This window comes from Anomalospiza imberbis, chromosome 7 (assembly GCF_031753505.1).
Source record: "Anomalospiza imberbis isolate Cuckoo-Finch-1a 21T00152 chromosome 7, ASM3175350v1, whole genome shotgun sequence".
NCBI lineage: Eukaryota > Metazoa > Chordata > Aves > Passeriformes > Viduidae > Anomalospiza > Anomalospiza imberbis.
The window spans coordinates 13,842,771-13,864,798 of record NC_089687.1 but is presented as its reverse complement, the minus strand read 5'-3'; the positions used below and the strand labels follow the sequence as shown (position 1 = coordinate 13,864,798).

General features: G+C 36.3%; 1 long non-coding RNA gene across 1 annotated transcript in view; it reads left to right on the top strand.

Moving 5' to 3' along the window:
- Positions 1-671: 671 nt before the first annotated feature.
- Positions 672-22,028, top strand: part of LOC137476967 (uncharacterized) — a 36,042-nt gene continuing 14,685 nt past the window's right edge. Inside the window, exon 1 of the long non-coding RNA XR_011000754.1 lies at positions 672-771. This is a non-coding gene — a long non-coding RNA (uncharacterized lncRNA). The remainder of the gene's footprint in view (positions 772-22,028) is intronic.

Sequence of the window (22,028 nt, the reverse complement as noted above, 5' to 3'; positions counted from 1 at the left end):
TCAAAAATCAATTTCCTCTGGAGGACCAACTTGGGCAGTCCTGGAAGCAATGCTTTAAGCAGGGGGGGAGGTTTCATATATTTGCTTCTCAGCTTTGCATTTTGAATGTCATCTGCATTTTTATGCTCCCTTCCTAGAAAAGGAAGAATGAGTTTTGAAAGGAGTGATGCTTTTTTAATGAATATAGTAATTTAAAGTTAGAATTTATTTAGGTAAGTGTTCAACAATCCCCTGTGGGATGTATGCGGTTCCCACTATAAAGCAAAATAAATTCTGTGGGCAGGGTGGGCACTACATTTCTATTTATACATGTTTTAGTTTGAAATGCAATCTACAGGTTAAAGCAAATAAAGGCTAACAGAGTGTAGGATGTACTGTATGAGAACTGTGCTGCTAATGTTACAGATTAGGCCTTTAGTTTGTATAACACCTCTGCTCCTCTCTTTCTCATAAGAAGCAGCTTTAAACTTGGCAATACCATGTTGAGAATCACCAGGTGGAGTTATTGCACACATTTGAGAGATTAGTTTTCTGACTACATAAGCATTGTTAAAGACATGGTTACATCAGTTTTCATTTTGTGAATTAATTTCTGACTTTAGGGTGCATCATAAATCACAGCGGATGTTATTATCCTTTCTTATGCTCTCTGTTTAGAATCTTTTCTCCTAGTCCTTGGGGAGTAAACTGCTATATCTGGTCCTACTGTCTTAAGACAACTGTCTGCATGTTGTTCAGCTTCTCTGTTTTAGGATTGTGTATACAAGGCAAGTAAACACTTTGCACCAGATGTAAACATGAGCTGTGCATCAGACAAGTTTGTAAATGTGAGGAAATAACGTGAGTAAAGGTTGAGGTGTGTTACTGTTGGGTAAGCCTGAGTCATTCCTGTTGAGTGTGGAAAAGGGATGAATAGGGATGGCAGAAGTTGCTGTTTAGATGCTGCAGGAGATGAGACAAACAGAATCATGCAGGGACAAGGAAACAGAAAAAAGGCATGATGGTTGTGTGTAATGCAGGTGAGAAACATGCTGAGGACCTTGGGGTGTCGGGCAGACAGGCAGGGACAAAACACATTTACAGGGAGAGTTCTGACCTGGGTAGGGCTCATTCTGACCACAGTGGCAGCAGTGCAGGGTGGGTGGGAATGGCAGGTGTCTGTCACCATCAGGGGAGATGCAGGAGCTGCACGGATCCCAATTTAATGAGGGCGTATTGATTAATTTGGAATCTGTATGCACAGTTATAGCTATTTGGTCTTAATGTCAGTGAGATGATGTGAATACTTATCTTAAATGTTAAAATATTCTTTAGATTGTAATCACATGTTTCCTTTGCTCTTTGGAGTCAGTCCACTGAGATCTCTGACTCAGAGTGATCTTTCAAAGTCAAGTTGGCCTTTGAATGGCACTTAATATTTGCCCCTAAAAATCTAGACTAAATATTGATTAAATGGAGGCACTCAACATTGCACTCTAAACTGGGGTAACAGCTATAAAAACTTAAGTAATCATTTAAGAATTAGGGAGCAATTAAGAGGAATTAACTGATTGCCTTCTGAGGTATTGTGGGGTAATTAGGATGTCAGTCCACCTTGTAAATAAGAGCAATAACAAATAAATGAAGTCAAATCAAGAAGATCAAAGTATAAGTAATTTTCATTGAAGAGCTTAGCACTGGATATGCTACCTCTAAAGTTCAGGTGTGCTTTGCTTTACACCAGACAGACTGTCTCAGTGAAATAAAATGAGAGATGCTCATTTTCCCTATATCACACTGAGTTAGAGACATCTTGGGTGTTGCTGTTGAAATACAAGCTCATTACTGAACCTAGAACTTCAGTACCTAAGAGAGAATTCCGTATGGCACTTGACCTACCGGGTTGATGGACGCAAAAAAAAAAAAAAAAAAAAAAAAAAAAAAAGGAGAAAATGCCCTAAGAACCACTTGAGGACGTATTCCCACTCTGCTTTTTTATCATTCATGTTTGTTCATCTTTCTCCCCTTCTCTTTGTGCTTTTTCTCAGATGATGTTTTATTGTCCTTCTGTTATTAAAATGATATTGCAAGAGATTATCTATTGTGAAGCTGGAGAAAGAAATATTGCCACGGGCTTCTGTCAACTTTCTTAGGAGTTAAGGTTTTTGAAATAAAGATTAAGGACAGGGGGAGAAGAGGGTAATGGGGTAGAGGAAAAGCTAACTGGGAAAGATGACAGCCCTCTGTCTAGAAAGATTATCTGAGAATCCAGGGGAGATGCTAATCAAAAAAGTGATTATTGTCCCATTTGTAACATTAGTGTCTGTATATAATTAGGTGTGCAAGCTGGTAAATCTCTTAGAAGGGATGCTGTAGGATCTGAATCCTCACTGATGGTCTTTCCCATTATTGGTATAAAAGCAAGAAATGCTAATACCCCTGCCTGCTTACCTTTCAATAGATGTACATTTTCTAGCTGCAACTTGTTGCAAAAGTATGTGGAAAGGAGAAGAAACTTCTGATAATTCTGCTGAACAATTCACGGATGTAATTTTACCAGGAAATCCTTTGATTTCTTGCTTGGATGTGGAAGTGCAATAGAATGCCTATGGTCTCTCTGCACTTTATTAGAGGTTTTTCCTATAGTTATTTATCGCTTCTAAGGGAGAAAAAGGTTGCACTACACCATTTTCCATGTAGCTAACCTACATGCCTATATTCTCCTATTTTTCTCTGAAATTCCCTGGGAGTGAGAGGTGCTTTGCTAAATAGTGAAGAGGGACATGTGATGTATGAAGAGTGCTAAGAAATATGAATACTTGGCACTGTTTTCTACCTGGGACCCAATAGCTTGTTTTAGGTGTTTCTATATGTAACAAACCAAGTTAAACCTGTTGCTATTGAAGTTAAATTAGCAATGTAATAGTCTGCACAGAACCTGTAAATTGAAAAATGTTCAAAACTACTTCAATCTAGTAAACAACTATTGGTGAGATCCATACCTGGCTTTTGTGATCACACAGAAATTACTCCTAGTTTTCCTGAACAGTGTAAGGAGGCTTTCTTTTGTTGTCTTTTTATAACTGTACAGTGAAACAACCTTGAGAAACTGAAGGGGAATATCAAAAGATAATGAAGTGCCTTTACTTCTGTGCTGTACTCTCATGTCTTAAAAAAGTAGGCAGTCTCTGCTGAAAAAAAAAAAAAATATCAGTAGATCATTAAACTCAAGGCCAAAATGAGTAATCAGTGAATTTGGGTTGCCATTTCACATACATTAGGATGTTAATAGAGAGCAAAGAATATCAGCCTTGAGCCTTGAATTGTATGGAAGGGAATCTTTCCATTTTTCAGAGGGTTGACAGGATAGTACAAAAGGCAATAACAGTGAAAACTGACTTTTAGGCTTTCCCTCATCAGAAGGAAAAATTTTTGTTCTTCTGAAGAGGAAAGATTTGTACCTTAACTAAATGTGAATGACCAAAAATGGCCCTAGTCTTAGGGTAAAAATTGCATAATGAAAGGGAGCTCTTTGTAATATCCAGAAGTAGGTACCTGAGTAATGTTTAGAGAGCAATAAGATAGTTTTAGGAATCAGAATGCAATAAGATAAAACAGAATCATTCTGCTCTCTTCTGCTAAGAAAGAAAATTCTTTGTCTGGTCACTCCAATATGAAGAAAGGTTGGCATTCCTATCTTCAGTGGGGTGGGAATTGGAGCAGCTATAGGAGTACTCCATAGAGTGTAGAACTTCTCTACAACCCTTTCTATAAACTGTGTCTTCTTTTCTCCACTTAAAAGTTCTTCTTCTCTTCTTCTGTAAAAGTTCACTTGTCCTGTAAAAGCCTCCTTTTACAAGGCATCTGAAGCATCTTGAATCATCTGACGGAAACCAAATATCCCCAGTCTGAATTGGGACTCCAGCTCATGAGAGTGATCTCTGTCCTCATACTGGCAGGAATGTATTGCCCAGAATGACAGTGACATTCAGTCTGTGCTATGTATGAGGCACTTGTCAATACAAGCAGTGCAGAGTTTGTTCTGAGATGCCTGTGACTGATGTCGTGCAAACAATTATGTGAGTTTACATGCTTGAGTGGTCCATTAGTTCAATGAATACTCTGTTTACTTAAGAATCTGCAGGGTCTAGCCTATGAACAGTGAATTCTGATTTAGGATGTCCTCTGTATCACCTTACACAACCTGATTGACTCTCGACACGTGGTGAGATTATGTCCCTCTGGACAGGGAAAATGATACACCACTCATTTGAGCCCCATTCTTATAACACAGATGTATCTGATGTGGGTCCCTTGGCTCTGAACTCAGTCCTGAATGACTGAAGTTGGTCATAGTAGAGGGGAAGTACACCAGCAAGAATTATAAGGGCAATGAAAATATGCTCAAGAGAAAGCTTAAATGTCTGCCTTCTAAATTAATGTTTTGTCACTAAATAAACAACAAATGCCAAACCAGCTGGACCCATTTAAGAGCATCCCTCCCCAGCTAGAATCAGTAAAGGCATATGGTTGACAGACAGCCAAGCTAATTGTCTCTGGTGCTGTTCATATTCAGTTTCTGGCATGTCCTCTTCATGTAGTGCTTGCCTCAAGCTATTTATCCCTGGGCAAAATCACCCTAGACCCATCTGATTAATCTGCTGATTGATCTGGACCTTGTAGTGGACTCAAGGTTCATAGGGTTGGAGGTGTCTGTGTGACACATCATTGCATGATGTAGATGGATATCTGCACTGTGGTCCATTCCTTTCACCCTCTGTTATCCAGTCGAGCAGCCCTGCTGGTGAGGCTGGGGCTCTGGGGACAGCTGTTCATGGATGCAGTGGCAATGGCCTCAGCATGCAAGCTGTATTGCAAAGACATTAGAAATTATGTGGCCTCCAAAAGCCACTGTCCAAAACCCTGATGGGAACTGAATAAATGCTCCCTGCAGATTTATTCCATTAGTTACTAGGTGAAGACAAAGTTGTCAACAATGATATCTCCTTCCCAATTAAACTCACTATTACAGTTCATAAATCACAGCATGCCTTCCCTGTGGGGAAAGAAAACTTGCAGTTTCTGAAAATGCTCTTAAACACAGTGTGTAGGAAATAGTTATGCTTTTTTAACCAAGAACATTCCATCATATTTCCTTAATACCAAATCATGACCAAGGCTGTTAAAGAGACCAGGCACTTGTGTTACACTTTAATGCCAGGTGAAGGTCTGCTAAAATGTTTTTCTCTCACAGAAGACTGCTGATCATTTTGATTAGTATTGTCTTCTAGCCCTTTCCCACCAAATCACAGAGAACAGGACTACAGGGACATCTATTCCCTTGTTTCAGTGCAGAATCAACTCCACTTGTGTCTGTCTTTGTAAAGGCTTCCAGTGGCAGGGCTGCCTACACCTTTCCCTGGGAATTTATTCCAGTGCTGTGCTACTGTAATTCAGGAAGTTTGTATTTTTGACTGTGTTGATTCCTCCATGCTGCAGTATGAGCTTACTGCTTCTTATCTCAGACTCTTTCAGTCAGACTCGGAATTCATCATGGAAGATTGCAGCTTTTCAGTGTTTGCTTGAAATTTTTTTTCTTTGTTTTTCTTGTAAGAAAATGACATGAGTACTGTGGGCCTGCTTCCTTTACACGTTGGTACATGACAGGATGGTGCAGTTTTAAGGCAAGAGGAAGCACCCCTGGACTGGGTATGGGATGGATGGAATCCAGATTTGCTTTGCTGTGTCCCTGAAAAGGGAAGAGGACTGCCATAGTAATTAACAGCTGGTGATTGCTTCCCAGAATCTAGCAGTAGAAAATAAGTAACATTTTTGTCTGTAGGAATGATCTTATGAGGTCTGTTTCCCTTTCAAGCTGTTTAAGCACAAATGAGAGAGTAGGATCTGTAGTGAACTCTTGAAATCCTGTGTAGGCGGCAGAAGAGTGGATAGAGCACATTGGCATTACTGACAAGGACTTGATATATTAACTGAGTCAAAGAAGAACAAAGATATTCTTACTTGAAACACAAGTCTGTCTACAAATGACCCCACAATACTCTTTAAAAGAAAGAATCCTTTATGAAGCAGTCATTGTTCAGGGAACCAACGCTCCAAGATCAGAGCTGCCAACCTCTAGAAATGCCCTCTAAAGGATTAAATTGGAGACTGTTAGGGTAGGATTTTATCTTCTGATCTATGTGTGTGGTAAATTGTTTTGCTAAGGTACCTAAGCTTTAAAAATCTAATTAAATGCTACAGTCATCAAAGACTTGGGACAAGGATAGATGTTGACCCTTCTTTAAAAGAGATGTTAAGACAGGGATTGTTTACTACTGGGGAGTATCAAAGACAACAAATCAACATCTTTGTATTAACCTCACAGTCTGGCATTTTTCATGGAGGCAGGTCTGAAATCTGATGTAAGAGCTGAGATTGCTTTTCAGAAAATTGTTTTACCTTTTGTGTATAAGTACTGGTTTTCTAACATATTCTATTGTTCTTTATTTTTAAAATATTTAGTCTTTTGAAAATTAATTTTGAGCTCCAGCTATACAAATAGCCAGATACATTTGAGAGGGCTGTGACGAACAAGCAAATCTGGTTGAAGGTAGGAATGATGAGCTAAATCTGTTGCAATAAAGCTCTGATTAGTGAATGTGAATCTATTGAGGACATGCTTTAGGAATCATCAATATTTAAGTTTGAATGTATTCAACCAGTGCTTTCAGGTTTGAGGTGAACCTGTATTAGAGAGATATTGCTTGTTTTGGCCACATTTTCCTACTCTTCTCTCTACTTACTCTTCTTCCTTTCAGTGGTAGATAGGCTTGTGTACGTTTTGTTTGCCAGCTCCAAACCATGCTGTTTGTAGCTTGACTCCCTCCCTTCCAGTGTTTTTAGATGGTGTTTTCCAGCAGGAGCTCCAGGATTTTCTCTTGACTGTTTTCTGCTGTTATTTCTTCTCTTCCAGTACTGTGGCAGCATTTGCGTTGTCCAGACTGTTGGGACCATGCTGTGCTGGGCACTGTACTGCAAGCAGAGCAGGCAGGAGAGGAATCCTGCCTTGGGTAGCTCAAATAAAATACTGAAGGAAAGCCTGGCAAAGAGCATAGTGGCATAAATTTCAACAGTTGTACTCAGTACAACACTGGGACAACATTGTGATGAGTAGTAGAGATAGTGAGAATGTCAGTAGATTTGGAGCTGTCCTCATGGATCATGACCTTGTTGTGATTTCTTTGTAAAGCTGGTGAGTTCCATGTTTCACTGCCTATTTGCTAGCAGCCCTAATCCAGCTCTGTATCAATCCCAGCCGACTCATGGGTACCTGAAAGCTACTAATTGCTACAGTTTGGATTACCTGAGGATCTTAAAGGAGTTGTGTGCTCCTGAAGATGATTTAAAACCAACAAAATAAAATGCTAACCAAATTAAATTCAACAAAGATAAAAACAGTAATGGAGAGAGAGGCTGCTCAGTAGGGCATCTTGATTTGTATGTGCGTTATCAGTGTGTGCCTAATTACTTATGCCCTTAACTTTGTCCTTGAGAAAGTTACAAGAGCTGCCAGAAGACTGCTAGCTGGAAAAAAAGTTCACATTTCAGTCTGAGTCTCTGCAAAATGTTGCTTTTGAAAGGAGAGGGAAGAGAAAAAAAGCCCAACATATTTTAGGCAAAAAGGGTGAGAGCAGGTTCTCTTTCCAGCTGTAAAAGTATGTGTGCATATATATATATATATATGTGTGTGTGTGTGCATAGCTATAATTTGCAGCTCCTAAATAGTTCTGAGGAGAACATACAATAAATTTTAGCAGAATGCTAGGCACTCTGCAATGGCTTATACAGCAAATCCCTGACTGGTGCTGCACTAAGGATAATGACACACATTTGCATGCGTGAAAGTTGATTTTTTTACGTCCATAGCAGATTGCTTATGAGGGTAAAAGTAATTTTTGGGGGCAAAGTAAGATAATAGGGGAGAGGATGGAGCAGAAGACAGGGAACTTAGCCTTCTCAGTGAAGGATTACTTAGCCACTTGGCTTTACTCTCAGAGGTCAAAAGAACATTCCTTTTCAAACTTTAATAAAAGAAGTATAGTTTGATGTTTTCCTCATTCTGAGACTGCAAATGAATGTGACTTTTTCTACTGAAAATACCTTGAGGTGCTGAAATGTGTTCTATCAAGTGTTGTTTTGTGTCTGGTAATACTCACCAGAAGAGGATCTGAATTTCAATGCAATTTTAGAGGACTTGATCAATTTGCTTTAACATTGCCTCTAGAATTTGATGATAGATCAGTACAAATATGGGCTGGAGGATGCTATGGCAGATGCAACTGGAGATGAGTAGACTTGTAATTTTTGTAATTTTGAATATGGTCTTTAGTAGCATTCATAAGCGAGGACATAAGCTTCTGAAAAATATTTTAGGTAATATTAAGAAGATTTTCTTCTGTGGCCCTAAGAAAATTATTGGAGAGGGAGGAAATTTTTTGCCATCTTTAATATTGAGTAAAAGGGTAAACTAATTAAATTTAATAAGTGCCTTGAGGAATACAGCTTCTTTTTGTAAGAGTTGATTGCTTTTCTGTTTGTTGGGGTTTTTTGTTTTGGTGTTTGTTTGTTTGTTTTAAAGCAACAAATTCTGCCTAGTTTCCACCACTAAAGGAATTTCAGTTGAGTGGTTCTGATCTCCTGAGAAGAAAAAAAGGAGCCTTAAGAACAGGATAAACAAGCCAAGCACTTTGGATGTAGCCTTGAAAACAAATTTGAGAACAAAGAGTGAAAGAATGGCATTATTTGCTCTGAAGAAAGATCACAATCCGTAAAGAACTGAAAAATCCTATGTTTTAATACAAAAATGTGCAGTTTAAGGTGATGTTTGTCTTGAAGCATTTTATAACTGGGACAGCATGAAACAGGTCTTTCAAAAAAAACCCCTTGCAGCTGACCAAAAAAAAAAAAAATCAGCATTCAAGTTCCCCAATATTCAAGCCAGTTTCCCAGTGCAAGTTGCATGAAACTTCATCATGTCTGCTGAGCATCATTAATGCACACTCTGTAAATCCCTGGGAGGAACCTCATATTTCTAGAATTAGGGGCTGAACAATGAGAGAAGATGTAAAAGGTCCAAGTAGAATGGGGAAAACCACCTAAAAACAATTTGAATTTGAGGCCTGTCTGATTTGGAGGAGGAGGAATGATGCTGAACCTGAAATGTAATTATAAAAGCTGTTCAGAAAAAAAGCCCTCCAAAGTAACAAATTAATTTTGAGCTATCAGAAATGTAGTGAAAATTGGGACATATTTTCCATAAAACCCACAGACTACAAATATTCTGATCAGATCTCTCAGTAGTTAAAAAATAAGCTTCCATTATGTCTTTTTATCAGGTATTGAAGATGATGTCATATGTTAGGACGTATGTAATTTCTACAAGATTTGCAATGAGGGCATTTGATCAGAGATTTGGAGATGGACTCTTGTGGTCGATGTCTTCCTCAATTGCCTGGAGCAGTGTATGACTTCTGATGCAGTGCATGCCTGCTAAATGACTGGCCAGACTGTTGCTCCTATTGCCAAAGGCTGATGGCTCTGTGCAATGTTAAGATAAATATGTGGAACCTATCTATTGCCTCACTCTTTCATCAGCCCAAAGAAACCATCATATGCAGCCATTCTAAGATGTAACTGTGTTTTCTGCCAGGAAAGGACAAGGAATCTAAAATGAGACAAATAAAGGGTAAAGGAAAGTGTAGTGGCCCAAAGAGTCATGTTGGGTGGAGAGCCAGACACTTGGAAGTAAGGAAAGGAAAAGAGTGTTTCTCTGTTCCCAGACTCTGCAAGACTGGCTCTGATCTGGGATCTATGCTTGAAAAAACATGTAGGAATACAGTACACTATATAAATAAATTAATCTACAGGAATTTTGAATGCACCCAATCTTTAGGCTTTCTGACTCTATCAATCAGCTTTCCCAACCTCTTTCCTGCAGGAATTGGTGCACTCTGCAGCACTGCTATAACATGTTGTGTTTGGCATGAGAAGTAAGAATCTTGATGGGATCAATTTTGCAAATTGACTGACTTCTAAAAAACACTGTAAAGTGTAGTTCATAGAAACAAAATACCAATGAAAAGTCAAACCCAAGAACAGAGTCCTAGAGGCTCTGATGTGTCATTGATGCAAATGACTAGAAGATCCAAGGCTTAAAGAAATTAAAATGTCATGCTTCAGTTCAATTGGAGTGCTTAAAGGTATGTTTATTTCCCACTATTTATTCATGTAATCTTTAATATGCTAGCAAATGTCAAGGTAAGTGTTATTCTTGTTCATGAAAGCATTTTTTTTGATCAATGCTTTCATGATGTGCAAGGAGAAAACAATCTTCTCCATTATTTTCTATTCTGACAGACAAATTATCTTGCCTATAGCTTCAAAGAGATCTGGTGATAACCAAAGCATCTATTTTGCCATATATTTTAAATATTCATTAGAAGATCTGAGCAGTCAGTGATTGCTCATGAGACAAACCCTTAATAGAGCAATAATTACAGTGGGAAATACAAGATACCCAAGCACTTCTTAGTTTACTTCATCTGTCTTTTCAAAATGTTACACTCAGACCCTGGTAGCTGTATGCCAAACCCTCTTCATCATTTTCATTTTCTTTAATAGTTGAATGAAGATCAGGTCCTTCATAGGATAAATCACTGTTTGATATTCTCTTTACAAGTTAAAAAGTCCACACCCATTTTTTTTTTCAGTTAGGTCTCAATTTGGCTAGAAAAAAATGTATTTTGGCAGAAAATATAAAATAAACTATCTCAGGTTTCCCAAGAAAATAATAAATTTTATTTGTTTATGCAAAGCTTTTTATGTCATTTAAAGTGCATAAAGATTTGCTTTGTTTAGTAATCCTCATAAATAACCTGGTATCAAGTTTTGAAGACTTCTGCAGGAATTTTTCTTGAAATAAACTATTTGTATGCCATTAATTGGGACTTTTGCATCATTCTTCTAGTAGTCAACTGAGCTACCGATGGCATATTTATTTTTATCTCACTTTATATCACCATTACTTGGAAGAATTATCAGAACTGTTCTCACAAAGCTTTTGCTTACATAACAACTACCAATCATGCTCTTATGACAGTTTTGATTTGCCAAAGTCAAAGCAGTTACTATCATAAAAAGTGAGTGAAGGAATGAGGTCTCTGACTCATTGCATGATTATTGTTTTCTGGGAGGGAAAAAAAAAAAGGAAGAAAAGCCTGATTGATTCATAAATCAAAGTTGGATAGATGTAAACTTCCTAAATGCTGAACTACTCCCCACTTTTTTTTTCCTAAAAACCAGAAAATGCCAGAAAATGAGAGAAAAATTCAATAAGAAAAAGGGGATAGTTTTAAATTATGCTTAATATTTTAGGCCTTTTATGAATGCTACTAAGTTTCACAGAATTTGCTGGTGGACCTCTGTGAGCTACAGGGGAACAGCCTGAGTCACCATTGTTTGCACCACAGGCTTCAGGGGAATGTCTCACATATTTTCACTTCTCTCTGGGTGCAGTTACCACTGTGCAGGGTGCATTTAAAAAAAGATAGAATAGCAACATCTATTTTTAAGCCAACTAGCAAGAGAAGCATTTGGAGGGAAAGAAGTCTAAGGATAGCAATTTGAGTTCATCTGTGCTCTGGAAGCTAGAAATTTTGTTAAATAAATCACAAAGGTTTCAAATGGCCAAGCATCATAATCATCTCACCTCATATCTTGAAGTCAGACTCATCTTTTGCATTTTAATTGATAATTTACCATAACAACATCTATGTTCCACTTTCTTTGGTAAATCAGATATTTTTTCCTTTAATTTACAACTAACATCATCTGTTTTATTTTATTTTTTCCTTCTTTCCAGCTCTATCTCTAAATCACCTCTTTCTTCTCTGGATCAATTGAGATTTTATTTCAATGCTGGAGTTTTGAAAATTATTCCATGGATATTAAGCTCTGTTGAGATAGATTAGCTATTCTGAGCAGGTGGTTGTGAAATTTTAGCTCTGATCTATGAGTATTATTGCATTATAATATGGACAAAGCTTTTTTTAGATATATTTGATTTTTTGTCTATAATTCATTATAAACCTCCGTTCAGATCTCAAAAGCTAACGAGTTGTCAGATTAAATATTGTAAGTTATTATTGAAGGATTAGATAACAAAGCACAGAACATCACTGTGCCATTGTCTAAGGCTGTGTTATGTCTTGAATATTGAAGACACTTCTGGCCATCTCATCCCAAAGGATTTAACAGCATGAGTAAAAGTACAGAGAAGGGCAAAAAGGCAGATCAAAAAAATTGAATGGCTTACATAGACCAAATGCTGAGTACAAAATAGAAAAGAATTTTAGAGTATATTGTAGGAATGCATGAACTGTAATAGGAAAAATGTACACAGAATGTGTATTCACTATCTTACAACACAATAACTAGGAACCACAGCAATCAAAAGGTAACCAGATTAAGCAAACAAAGATTAACTTTTCACCGCAGAGACTGATTCAATTGTGGAACCCGTTGGTGTAGCAGATCTGGAGGACAAATAAAAAAATGGATTTGAAAGGAGAGAAAAGAAACTAATGGAACAAAACTCTTCAGAATGCATTTTCATTTGACTGTTGTGAAAAGTTTGACTCCCAAGAGGTGCTTTGTCTCTGGTAGGGAAACACTTCCTGCAGTATCTGGAGTTTTTCCTTAGTGCTGGAACGAAACAAAGGCAAACATGGAAATCGGTTAAGGTCAATGGCAAAGATAAAGTGATAATTTTAAGGTTGCAGTGATGACAGAGACTAAGAGTAAAAAAGTTTTTTCAACGATGTCTTTATTAAATTTTTTTAATGCAGATCAATCTTTCTTAAAAAAAAAACAAAAAACAAATAAACAAAAAACAAACCAAAACACCCCCCCAACCCCTAAAAAACCAACAAAAAAGCCCACCAAGAAGCAACCAAGTTTTTAAAGCATCAGCTCACTTAATCTTAAAAATGAAATTTGACACTGACTTTTTTTAACATGACTTTGGCTGCTTACTCAGATCACCAAGCTTTCCAGCATTTTTAGTACTGCAATCTGTATTGATTTCTCTCTGGCTTTTATAAGGTCACTAAAAGTGAGTATCACAATATCATAGCCTCCATGCATAATTCAGCATTTGTTGACACAGAAGGCAGCTAAATAAAGGCAATTTGATTGCTTTTAGAAGAAATTCAGGGACCTTATTTATAGAGTTGGTGGATAAAACTCCCATACTGTTTGTCTTAGATTAAGAAAAAATAAAGGGAAGATTATTTTAAAACAGTTTATCTGCTTAAAATATCACACTTACATCATAGTCTTTTCTGTTGTTTCCCACATCCTTTCTTGAAGATGATTAACAATCTGTTAAAATATTTTTTTGACTTGAGGAAAGATCCTTCATATTCATCAGTCTAGCACAAAAAGAACAAAATAATCTATACTTTTTAATGGAGATTTGACTGATGAGGGCATTCCTTCTTCAAATAGCTATTATGAGTGACAAAACCCTGAAAAAAAATTCTCTTTCAAAAAAATGAAAGAAAAAACCTCAGAACCTGTACATTGACTAGAGCAATTCTTCCATGTTGTAAATCAAATAACGAAATGATTCTGCTCTAAATCATTGAGTAATTTGGTCCTCTTTCAGCTGCATCTCTACTGCTAATTAAACTGGTTCAGTTGGACACTGAAGGCCTCTATGTCCAGAAAATATTAGTCCCAAAATTGAATCTCCATATAAATTGCCTGTTAAGAACCCCAAAAACCCCGAGCTGCCAGACTGCTCTGAGAAATTGCATGTAGTACATGCTAATTACAACAACCCAAACTCACAAGGGCATTCTCAGCCTTCAGGAGCGTGGGCAGTCAGGTTCCAGCAGCCAGGACATTTCCAGATCATGCCTGCAGTTGCCATTTGTTAAAGAAACAGATTATGATTTGACACAGAGGAAGGTATGGTAACAGAAACATACTGCAGTTTGAAATGTTTCATTAGAGACTCATTAAGTTTTCTGAATTAACACCACAAATAGTTCTAAAATGTCTATGATTTGGATGATCATCAAATTTGAGCAAGAGGCCGTAATCAAAATCATCTACAGGCTGGTCCTGTTCTAAAACTGGGAAGAATCCCTGTAAAAAGGCAGTAATATTGCAAAATATGAAGATATGCTGGGCAAGTGCTGATGTCCCATGCTCCCTGCCACAGAAATCTTATGTCTTGTTTTACTTTAGTATACTAAGACTTTAGTACAGTAGAAATGTTTTTTCTCCTACAAATCTGTGTTTTCAGCTCTTATTTTGAACTCTGGCTAAAAGAAACTTAAAAAATGGACAGTACCCTGCAACATAGTTACAAGGAAACAGTTGCTTTTTATTTTAATGAAACCTGTGAAATAAGAAAATTTTTAGTGCCCTTGGAAGGGAAGCTGTGAACTCTGTTCCCCAATATTTTTTTTACTTATTATTTCTTTCTGACCAATATTAACTAGCTATTACTTGGGCCCCTTAGGAACTCTGATTAAGGCAAACTCTTATGCAAAAATCAATCTTTCAATGGCAGGCTTTGTTAATCTTCCAAATCCAATTTCCATTTCTCACATTCCAGGTTTATGGATTATATGTCAAAATTCTCAAGTCATCTGTAGGGCTAACAGAATTACTCTGTGTCTAATAATTTAATTGTTTTCAAAAACAGATGTGCCACTTCCATTGAATGCTAAAATTTTGCTGGAAAGATCTAAGGAAATGGCAGCATGGACTCACATAATTATCCAAAAGCATTTAATAACCTGAACTTTCAAATGGAACTGCAGGGAGATGATGAGCATCAAGGGGCGACAGGGTAAGCAGACTGCATCATGTAAGTGAGCCAAGGTCCTGCTTTTGCAGCTTTGTCACAGGAGACTTTCAGTTCCATCACATTTTGAGATCAGCAACAGATACATTCTTATGAAGAAACTTTACCATAGCCTTAAGTGAAGTTAGGTTATTTTAAATGGATAGGAGTGGCACAAATACAGAGAAAATGCAGAGGGGAAATGGGTTGTCGGTAATTATATGAGCAAAAAATCAAGTGCCTGCAATTCTTTATACAATGCCAAAAGTATTTGAATTAATTAATTTAAATTAATTAAACTGAGACTTATAGGAATGATTGAAGTCACTGGCATAATTCACACCTGTGGGTAGAGCTTACTGGGGGAATGAGAAGAAAGAAGGAGAGTGTGCACCTGTGTGTGTCAAGCAATGATATGAAGATACTTAGAGATGATCTTCCTAGTGCAAGGTGGCCCTGGTGAAAAACTGGGTGCTAAGGAACTGCAGAAATCCTCTCAGCAATATTGTGGAGGGCATTTAATTTAAACCATCCAAACAAGATCAGGTGAAAGGTATTTTTAAAAGCAGCTGAAAAGTAAAGCACAGTCCAGGACTTGCTGCTAACAGGGGTTTTTGACACCTCGGTCTCTGCAGGGAATGGAGCACATCAACACTCAGCTAATTTTGTTACAGAAGGCAGACAAACTCTTAGAGGAAGGCTCTGTTGGTTTCATTCTAATCAAGTGGTAATAACCCACGGAGGATATCAGTGGAGAAGATAATTTGACTGATAGTAAGCACAGAGAATGCACAGGGTTCACCATAGAGGAAATAGGACAAGGAATAGCAAGGCCCAGCTCTATTATCCTCAGTAGGTAAGGCTTCCCCAGCAGCTACTACGCCAAAAAAATACGTGTTGTAATTTATTCTGACGATAGGAAACCTTCTGATTGATTCTCACACTGTTTTCTCAAAAACAAGATAAGGAAGGGTTTTCTGATGAAACTACCACAAGGTGGATGCAGAGGTGATTGCTAAAAACTTGCTTTCTCTTTGGAAAGCTATCAAGGACTCTGCTGTTCTTAAAAAAGTACAGGAATTAAATTGCAGGAAAGGAGGCTGAAATTTCAGTCCGGAAAAGTAAGTGACAGTAAGGATTGTGAAGCACTAGAAGAACTTACATAGAGAAGAGATGGACTGTTGTTTACTGTTAAAACACCCTAAGAATTGTGTAGAGAAACATAGCAGAAATTATTTGGGTAAGTGTCATGTCACTGTGGTTAACCAGAAGGGAGAGAAAGAGCACTTGAGAGGTTTTCCAAGCCTATGGTTGCATGATCCACTGATTTTTCAGGGACATGCAATAGTCTGTTAGGTGACTTTCCCATGGTTCCCAAACGTAAAATTTGGGGTTTTGTACTTGAGAGCATTTTCACACATTCACAATATAAATTGCTCTAAATGCTAATGTTACATTTTGTTTTTAGGCATCCTTGGAATGTATATAAAACAGGAGCACGAGATAAAAAAAAATAGAAAATACTAAATTGTAAACGGAATATGCAATCAATTCTCCCAGTCAGAGAGGGTTCAGAATTCATAACCCTATTCAATAATTCACAAATCAATTAAAATAACATTATTATTCTAGCTTTCCACTAAGCAGTAACGATATGTAAAGGTCACTTGCTATCTAGTTAGGGAAAAGGCAGCAATTAACATCAGAGTAAAACCAGAATATTCATTTTCTGTTACACAATGTAAGCGTGACATGATTTTCTACTTGGATGGAGCCCTCAGCAATAGCAGGGTTGAATTTTCACCTCACACAGAAATTAAGGAAGAATTTTTAAAATGTTGCACTGACACTAGAAATGTTGTAGTTCCTTTTACAAACACTGGGAGCCAAAGAGATCAAAGATGATTGGAAGCCTGATTTCTTTTACCTTAAACATCTTTTAGGAATAGTTCTAAAATATGAAAGGAGATACTTTTTTCTACTTGGTTCACTTACACCACTGTAAATAAGAATTCATGTCAGAACTGTGCTAAGAATTGAAGAATTAATGCTTTGTTTCTGGAATGAAGTTTCTTAATTTTATTAATTTAATTTTTTTAAAAAAATTTAACATTTAATATATTATATTTTCAGTTTTTTTAAAATTTTATTTATTTATTTTTTTATTATTCATTTATTATGTATTTATTATTGACATTTTTGCTTTTTAAGTTTTTTAATCTACTTTATTGGCTTCATACTTTATAATTTTTTATTTATTTTGCTCTTAGTTTTTAATTTTATTTCATTTATTAGATTTTTGTTTTATATTTATTTAGTTTAGTTTATTTTTTTACTTTTTATTTTTTATTTATATGTATTATCTTTTTCTTTTTCTTTTTTATTTTCTATTTATTTAAATATTATGTTTTGTGATTTATTTTATTTAGTTTTTAAATTTATTTTATTTTTATTCAGTTTATTTTTTATTATTTATATATTTTTATTTTGTTTTTTTTTTTTTTTATTTTTTAAATGTTATTTAATGTCTTTGTTTTTCTTTATTTTGTTATTTTTATAATTTATTTTATTTAATTTCATTTACTTATTTTCATTTTGCCTCTTTGTTACTGTGCTTCATTTCCCACTATTCATTTAAAGATTTTCAGCAGTTTCTGACAAGATTATGTCAAGTATTAGGTGGCTTTTTGTAGCTCTTAAAAAGAAAAGAGAAGAATGGCTGAATTTTTCTCCCAGTAATAAATGTTCTTTTCAACAAACCATAATATTAATGTTTATGCTTTGAAATGGCATAAAGTTGCTAATGCTGCATAGGAAGCAAGGGATAAATTTGATCTTTGTCTGCTAAAAATATGTCATTTAGGTAGTGTCACTTTCAGTCTTCCATCTTTCTGGTTTCAGTTTACTACCACAAAATGTTTTGAAAGCTGTTAACCAATTTGTATTGATACATTTGCCCTCAAAGATACTAAATTCCTTCTTATTTTAAGGAAATAAGAAAGGAGAATAAAGGATAATATTTATTAGTACTGTCTGGAGGACACAGAGACATGACCTCAGCTTTGTTTACTGGTACTGAGGAATCCACATCGGCAAGTTCATATAAAAGGCCACCAAAATTTTGGCTTTGTTTTCTATTAGAAAGTCTTAGGAAGATTCCAGTCTCTATAAAACTGCAAAATGTTGTGGTTTTTTTTCAATCCCTACTGTGTTCTGGGCAAAAAATATAATTTAGGTTTTTTCCTCCCTCACTGTAAGAAAGCAAACACAAAGAATCAGATGTTGGACAAGAGTTTTCTCTTTCATCTCTGATAAGATTTCTTTCAAAAACAAACCAGCAAATGCTTTCTTTGTGAGCTCCATAATTTTCCAAATACAGAGTTTAGAGACACTGAACTCTCTTGAAAATGTAGTGTCACATTTGTCTATTTCTTTTCTAGTGACACATTTAACAAATGTTAAGCATTTCTGTCATTCTCATGTTAGCATATGAAGTGTGAAAATTAATTTTACTTGCTAATTGTAAAGGTAATTGGTTTGGGGGTAGCAACTGTCACTCCATCAGGGAGAAGAAAACACAAACTCTCTTCTGTGAACCTGCAGGAGGAGGTAGCATGGATGTTGCCTGGAAAAATCCATCTGTAAATTAATTGAAAAGGACATAAAAGATGAGTCTTATGAACCCACCAGTTGAATTTGATGAAGGAGCAACATTTACTTCTAAAAATATTCCTCTTCTAGATTAATGACTCTACTAATGTGCATTGCTATTGCAGAAAATAACCTTAAGAGTGAACTAGATCCCACAGTGGGGTCTCCAGTGAATGGTGCTGCCAAACTAAGATCTGTCCTTCTTTTGTCTACTGCTGAAAGAAATCTGTTCATAAAATGTGTGGAAAAGTGAATGCATCAAGAACAGTGTAGTTTTTATGCAGTCAGTGCCTAGCACATCATACTTGGTGCATTACTGAGATGTCAGTTCTTTTGATTAGTTCACAAAATTGGTCTCAGTTGTGCTCTGTTATCTTCCTGGAAAACACAATGGCTTTGTGCCACATAGCTTCACCCACTGAGATGGAAAGAGCAAGCCTGCATTTTGTCTCCAGATGAATTTTCATAGCTCTCCTCTAGTAAAGGTTGCAAAAATATTATCATCAGGGTTATAGGTGGGCTGAAACTATTTTCAACTACTACACCTTGATCTCTTTTGCTGTTTACTTGCTGCTTCTTCATCTCCATCTTACATTTACACTGTAAACTATGTGGGTTAAAGATCACCTTTGTATTCTGCATTTTCACATCACCTAGCAGGAGTCCAGACCCAAAGCAGGAGTAATACAAAATGTTGTAATGAATCATGTATTATTAGATGTTCCCTCTTTTATGCTGTTGGAAGGTCCATCTCTCAGTAAATTATATGGCAGAAGATAAGATGGCAGAGATGAGAGAGGCAAAGAGGAGGCCCTAGGAAATGAATATAAGAACTTTTTAGATTGTTCTCTTGGAGCTCTAGACAGTGTATAAATGACTAAAATGGACAGGACAAATAAAGCCAGTTCTTTTAGAGAGGTTAACATACAGTGATGGAGAGCTCAGACCAAGTTTCACTGAAGGCACAGGTGCATCTTCCTGTTATTTTTGTTTGGCTCTAGGTCTAATCTTATTAGCTCCCACAAAAAACACCTCAATATGCTTTGCCACTTGTATTCTAGATAAGCCAAACATTTGTATCTGGCGGTTTTATTATTTTCCTGAGCCAAAATCCTGAGGAGGAGGGATCCTGTCCTCATTCATTGTCCATGAGGATTTTAGAATTTAACCCACTTTGCCCACTTTGGCCCATGTTTTTCCATTAGTATCTTCATAATTCCCTGAATCTTATTTTGTTTGTCTTTCGGGGCCACCAGCATCCAACATCCAACTTTGTAAAGATACAAAGGAAGTTCCTCTCCTCACTTTGGGTCTGTGGTTTGTTTTTTTTTTAGGGTTTTTTTTTTGTTGGTTTTTTTTTTTGTTTTTTTAATCACCTGTTTATTTCACAGTGACTTCAACTTAGGAATATTGAGTATTTGGCTATGAGTAATAACGTGGTACTAAGAATAAAAGCTTTATTGGTCATTTTAAGTGCATTCATTATAAAGGCTTTGCAGAGACACTAAATTCAATTATATATCCAAAACTAAACAAAAATAAAGATCTTTCAACTAAATTTTAAAAGTATAACTGGAATACAGAACTATTTGGTTATTTTGCTACATCTGATCATGAAAAGCAGAGGACAAATGCAGGAGGAGTTAACAAAATGATCACAAAGGAAAATCATAGAAATATATATTCATATTTCCCTACATGTTAAATATTATATAAAAGATATTGAACCTTGACATAAAAGTGCTCAAAATAAATTTGTTTGCAAAATAATAGATTGGGCTGATCATGCATTCCTTGGTATCATTAAAATAATTTTAGATTAAATACTGGTTTATGTGTCTATGTTTCAAGGGGAAGCTTTCTGTTGAAAAAATTAATATACATAAAATACATTACCTGGAAGGCAGTAATCAGCACAATAAATTCACCATTTCTAAGCTTCCTCTTTAGATATAAATCCTTGTTATTTTCATGCTATTTACTACAGGAAGTATTAAAAGAATACTTACCCACACTTATCTATGTAATTAAAATATTACATTACTTACAGAATAAAAGCCATAATATATATCTATAAGGTTCATAAACTTACAGGCAGGCTAATAATTTATTAGCAATCTGCTTGATATTTTACACAACAGATTAGAAGATTCCATCAGGGATTGACCTGGTGAAATATCCTTTGAATTTTTATAAATGCAAAAACTTTGCCAGGAGGAGCTACATCTGGAATATGGTCAGGAAATATAAGGTGAGAGGGAATTCAGAGCCATGGGGACAAAAAGGACTTTGTGAGACAAGAACAGAAGCCAAAATTCCTGACTGCTCCCTCTAAAGTGCTGTCCATTAAATTACATTAGTGTAATTGCATTATTCTCAGGTTTTGAACTTTCTGTTATTTTAGCTCTGTGTCCAGTTATGTGTCCAGATGCTGCCTTTTTAAAGTACTTTTAGCCAAAATGCTTTTTTAGAGGGCTTTTTATAGAATGAAAGGTTGTTGTTTAAAGAAAAAAGAAGAAAAAAAAAAAAGGTGCAGGTCATTAAGTAACAGGAGATATCAGAACCATCACAAGGGCATTTTTTCCAATCTGATAGAATTATACTCATCTTTTTCAAGCAGGTGAGGTTTTTTGAGTAATTATGAAGATGTGATCTTGAAACTAAGTGGCTTTTCTGAGGTGTACACAGAGGGTGGTGCAGTAGTCATATAGGAAGTCACTAATGCCACTTTCAAATCTCAAGATAAATTTCAGCACACAGAAGTTTGTTTGAGGATGTTGGGAATAATCTAATCTACTCTTTCAAATTTAATTTAGTTTTAAAAGAGGTTTTGCTGTACTTAAGCTGTGTCCCTGCCACAGTCACATGCTGAGAGTGTTGCACATCACATTAGATTGAAGTCAGTTAGCAGTGTTGTAAGGACTCCTTTCTTTCCTTTGTCTTTTATTCTCTTTTAAAATGAAGCATCATTGCAATTTCATGATTAAAGCCCTGTGTCTTGGAGCATGGTGAGAGACCCTGGCTGGCTTCCAGCTGTGATTAAGGCCTAAAGGTCTATGTGGAATCACAACATCTTTGACCCTTTAATCAGAACTGATTGGGAAGTGATGGCTTGCTTGCTGTTTGGTACTCTGTTACCTGCCATGTGGAACCTATAAAAGGGAGATACTGCTCTGTCAGCAGCCATAGGAAAATTCAGCCTTTGGAAGACTTTGTGCACAAGATCCTTCAAATTGACAGGAAATTTTGAATACTTTATCTTTCAGTTATGCAATTTGAGAGGAGACTTGAGTTTTAGAAAGTCCTTAGAATCATGTTGATGGAAAGGTGAATATTTCCCAGAAATCTTTTAGATGTAAGGACTTGAGATATTGTAAAATTCTTCAGGTGTTTGGTGTGGCTCACATAACCCTCTCCAAAGTTCTGCACAGGCTGAAGATGAGAGAAGCGAGCAATGGCAACAGTTTAGAATTCACTGCTC